Source organism: Heliconius melpomene, chromosome 11 (assembly GCF_056956725.1).
Source record: "Heliconius melpomene rosina isolate 202511_hmr_F chromosome 11, ASM5695672v1, whole genome shotgun sequence".
Classification (NCBI taxonomy): Eukaryota; Metazoa; Arthropoda; class Insecta; order Lepidoptera; family Nymphalidae; genus Heliconius; species Heliconius melpomene.
This window is the reverse complement of record NC_140399.1, coordinates 12,210,001-12,215,000: the sequence shown is the minus strand read 5'-3', so window position 1 is coordinate 12,215,000 and position 5,000 is coordinate 12,210,001. Positions and strand designations below refer to the sequence as shown.

The 5,000-nt window shown below is 52.9% G+C and overlaps 3 non-coding genes across 3 annotated transcripts in view; all 3 read right to left on the bottom strand.

Moving 5' to 3' along the window:
- The window catches only part of LOC146534968 (large subunit ribosomal RNA), a 4,026-nt gene extending 3,536 nt beyond the window's left edge, over positions 1 to 490 (bottom strand). The window contains exon 1 of the ribosomal RNA XR_014878512.1: positions 1 to 490. This exon is cut by the window's left edge and continues 3,536 nt beyond it. This is a non-coding gene — a ribosomal RNA (large subunit ribosomal RNA).
- Positions 491 to 1,055: 565 nt separating this feature from the next.
- LOC146534967 (5.8S ribosomal RNA) lies at positions 1,056 to 1,212 on the bottom strand. Its single transcript, XR_014878510.1, has one exon. It is a non-coding gene; the product is annotated as a 5.8S ribosomal RNA (ribosomal RNA).
- An 827-nt stretch (positions 1,213 to 2,039) lies between these two features.
- Positions 2,040 to 3,942, bottom strand: LOC146534966 (small subunit ribosomal RNA). The gene has a single exon (XR_014878503.1). It is a non-coding gene; the product is annotated as a small subunit ribosomal RNA (ribosomal RNA).
- Between the last annotated feature and the right edge of the window lie 1,058 nt (positions 3,943 to 5,000).

Below are 5,000 nucleotides of genomic sequence, written 5' to 3'. Positions count from 1 at the left end.
GTACGCCGCCGAATGACGGTGAATCTCTCCGTTCGTTCATTCGAGTTTCGCAGGTTTACCCCTGAACGGTTTCACGTACTCTTGAACTCTCTCTTCAAAGTTCTTTTCAACTTTCCCTCACGGTACTTGTTCGCTATCGGTCTCGCGGTAATATTTAGCCTTAGATGGAGTTTACCACCCACTTAGGGCTGCACTCTCAAGCAACCCGACTCTGAGGAGAGTCCCTCTCGCCGTCTCGCTCCGTCGCTACGGGCCTGGCACCCTCTACGGGAAAACGGCCCCGTTCAAGACGAACTTGGACAGGAGTGGCGACGACGAGAAAGCGGGACCTCCCGAACACCACATCTCCCGCGATCGTTACAACCGCGGGATTCAGTGCTGGGCTATTTCCTGTTCGCTCGCCGCTACTAAGGAAATCCTGGTTAGTTTCTTTTCCTCCGCTTACTAATATGCTTAAATTCGGCGGGTGATCCTCCCTGATCTGAGGCCAACGATAAAAAAACGAGGCAGACGCGATATCCGTCGGCGCGAAGGCGCCGATCTCGCGGGGCGGGCGTTGGACGCGTTCGATCACAGCGACGATCCGCCGCCGTATCTCACACTTCCGCCACCCTCCTCCCCCGACGAGCGTCGGCGTCGACGCGCACTTCGGACGTCGAGTCCGCCTACTGAGCGTACGCTACCCACTATACTCGCGCTATACGCGAGACGCGCGAGCGTGAACGCACGGAGACATCTCTATCTCGCGTGCGCGCACACCGGATTCGGCGCGGCACTAGTTCAACTCCCGTGGACCCTCTGATTTTTATCTCGAAGGGTACAGGAGAGAACGGGTCGCGCCTCCTCCGTCGGCAATGAGAGGTGTACTCGCATTGCCGTTCGCACAAGTGTGTTGCGAAGCGAGTCGGCGCCGGCCACCGGGGAGGCGGCGCGGCGCACGACATTGGTTGGTCGCATATTTGAACGGACCGCGATAGCGAGCTGTGCGCTCGCACTCGACGGAACCGCCATTTGTACGCGGTCAGCGTACAGTGTGGCATTTGTTTTTATGCAGCCGGCCCTCAGACAGGAGTGGTCCTGGATGTAACCCCACGGACCGCAATGTGCGTTCGAAATGTCGATGTTCAAATGTGTCCTGCAGTTCACACTATGACGCGCAGTTAACTGCGTTCTTCATCGACCCGCGAGCCAAGTGATCCACCGTTCAGGGTAGTGGTTTGTTTATTTTGCGCGATCAGTAAAGACCAACGCAAAAATAACATGTTTAAAAATGTTTGAAACGTGTCACGAACATTGTCGACTACGTCGTCATCATCAACAACCACACTCGCCGCACGTGGACTCGTCGGAGACGACGTGCGTAGAGATTATGGATGTTCAATTTGTTTGTTTGTTTGTGATCTACCGACGATCGGCGCCGGGCCACGCCCACCACGCACGAGTGTGCGGAGGAGACGATGCCGGCGCGATCACGGACACACTACAGACAGGGACACGGACATCTGTCGCGGCGCGGAGTCGTTCGCAATACGGGCAAACGTAGAGCTCTCGACTGCCGCCGCGGCGCGACGTCCGTCCGTCCCCCGTCCGACCGCATTATATAGTTTAGCGGAGAACGACCGCCCCCGCAGTATCGACGAGGACGACACACGACATCATCTCGTCGCCGACTAGCGAAAAGTATACGCCTATGGTGGTGTGGACTCGTATAGCGGCGAGCCTGTCAGCAGCGGTGCGATCGACTCGCGGCGCGGATTCTCACCGGTCTGCGTCGATCGCGTTCCACCGCCGGCTCGCCGAGCCGACCACCCCGCACGCACACGTGCACACGTTCCAGCAAGTTTGCAGGGAGCGCGCGCGCGCGCGCGCGCCGGCGACACTGTTCCGCTCTGTGGCGACGCGATGCACCGTCGTGCGCTCTCGATTTGTTGTCTTTTCGTCGAAAATGTTGCGCGGGCGCTTTCGCTCTCATCGCCTTTTTTTTGTATAATCATATATCTTTGTTATGTGTGATGTATTTCGACAACACACAAACACGTTAATGATCCTTCCGCAGGTTCCCCTACGGAAACCTTGTTACGACTTTTACTTCCTCTAAATGATCAAGTTTGGTCAACTTCCCAGCAACGCCGACGGCCGTGAAGCCACCGCGTGTCGGTCCGAAGACCTCACTAAATCATTCAATCGGTAGTAGCGACGGGCGGTGTGTACAAAGGGCAGGGACGTAATCAACGCGAGCTTATGACTCGCGCTTACTAGGAATTCCTCGTTTATGGGGGATAATTGCAAACCCCAATCCCCAGCACGAAGGAGTTTCAACGGGTTGCCCGGGCCTCTAGGCCAGGGAGAACATGCTGATTCCTTCAGTGTAGCGCGCGTGCGGCCCAGGACATCTAAGGGCATCACAGACCTGTTATTGCTCAATCTCGTGCGGCTCGAAGACGCCGGTCCCTCTAAGAAGAATTTTAATACGTCGCCAGTGAGTTGCGCGACCGAAATCGCGCACACCTAAATGACGACGCCTATTTAGCAGGCTAGAGTCTCGTTCGTTACCGGAATTAACCAGACAAATCGCTCCACCAACTAAGAACGGCCATGCACCACCACCCACCGAATCAAGAAAGAGCTGTTAATCTGTCAATCCTTCCGGTGTCCGGGCCTGGTGAGATTTCCCGTGTTGAGTCAAATTAAGCCGCAGGCTCCACTCCTGGTGGTGCCCTTCCGTCAATTCCTTTAAGTTTCAGCTTTGCAACCATACTCCCCCCGGAGTCCAAAATCTTTGGTTTCCCGGAAGCTGCCCGCCGAGCCATTGTATTAACGTCGGCGGATCGCTAGACGACATATTTACGGTTAGAACTAGGGCGGTATCTAATCGCCTTCGAACCTCTAACTTTCGTTCTTGATTGATGAAAACACCTTTGGCAAATGCTTTCGCTGATGTTCGTCTTGCGACGATCCAAGAATTTCACCTCTAACGTCGCAATACGAATGCCCCCAGTTATCCCTATTAATCATTACCTCGGAGTTCTGAAAACCAACAAAATAGAACCGAGATCATATTCTATTATTCCATGCACGAAATATTCAAGCGGCATTTTGAGCCCGCTTTGAGCACTCTAATTTGTTCAAAGTAAAATTGTCGGCCCATCTCGACACTCACCGAAGAGAACCGCGATAGGATTTTGATATTGAACCGGCGTTTTACCGCCGGCTCACCGACGATATGCTCCGCAGACGTGTCAGTATCACCGCGGATGCGGTGCACCGACAGCGCGGCGCACAAATGCAACTACGAGCTTTTTAACCGCAACAATTTTAGTATACGCTATTGGAGCTGGAATTACCGCGGCTGCTGGCACCAGACTTGCCCTCCAATTGTTCCTCGTTAAAATATTTAAAGTGTACTCATTCCGATTACGAGGCCTCGAAAGAGTCCCGTATCGTTATTTTTCGTCACTACCTCCCTGTGCCGGGAGTGGGTAATTTGCGCGCCTGCTGCCTTCCTTGGATGTGGTAGCCGTTTCTCAGGCTCCCTCTCCGGAATCGAACCCTGATTCTCCGTTACCCGTGACAACCATGGTAGTCGCAGAAACTACCATCGAAAGTTGATAAGGCAGACATTTGAAAGATGCGTCGCCGGTACTTGACCATGCGATCGGCAAAAGTTATCCAGATTCATCAAAATTAACGACTTCGGACGCGAAGCCCTCCGTCGATTGGTTTTGATCTAATAAAAGCACTCATCCCATCACTGGTCAGAGTTCTGATTGCATGTATTAGCTCTAGAATTACCACAGTTATCCAAGTAACTGAGTAAGATCTAAGGAACCAAAACTGATATATTGAGCCATTCGCGGTATCGCCTTAATACGGCTTGCACTGAGACATGCATGGCTTAATCTTTGAGACAAGCATATAACTACTGGCAGGATCAACCAGGGAGCTAACAATAACAACATCGCTAACTCTCGCGTTGTTTTATTTATTTTGTTAAACGTCGAACGCGGGCGTCGAGAGACGCGTCGCGATGACTTTTAAAAAATAAAATTATAATAAATTTTGAACTTTGAAAGCTTACGCGACGAGCGATAACACACAAACAAACAAACAAACAAATGAATGAATGAATGAATGCATGTCGGTTCGCGCGCAAACTATCGCCGCTCCGATATTACACACGACGCGCGCGCCGCACAACGCACGCGCAGACGCCGTCGTCGGTTAGAACGAAGACGAAAGCGGTGGCGGTGTGTGCCGGTGCTCGGTCGCAGTACTGAACGTTCTCTGACGAGATCTTTGATGCGTGCGCAGCGACAACGGTCGCAAAACGCACACAACACACTCTCATAATCTCTCGTTTAACATGAGCGTGAACATGTTGTGTATACAAATCAACGCTCGGTGTTGGAGAGATCGTGGCCAATTTTAAAGGAACGTGTCGCCCCGCAAAGGGTGGCCGCGCACACTGGTATTAGAACGGTCGCTGAACAAACATCGATATAACAATGTATCAAAGTTGATATACGAACAACGCAAATCGTGCGGCGTTGATGCCCGTAATGGGGAGAGACGCGAGACACTCTACGCAAAACTGTGACTACTAATCACAAGAAGAGCGAGAGAGCCCCACAACAAACCCCCACAACAAACATAACCAACCGCACGCGCGCGCCCGTCGACCGACACTGTACAACACCACAATATTATGTGTGGTATGGGTGTGTTGTGTGTATTTATGCGTTATAGTAACACACGAATACTACTACAAAACCTCCGTGGAGGGTCGACTACGCTCATACGTTTGGCTCGTCGACACCTCACATATGTACAGAGCGACGGTCGCGACACTCGGGACGTGCCGACTGACAGACGGACGGCCGGGTGGAATGGTGAATGAGAGTTGATGGGGAGTGAACACCGTGACCAAGAGCACCAGCACCACCACCACCACCACCACCACCACCACCACCACCACCACCGCCACGACCACCGCCACGACC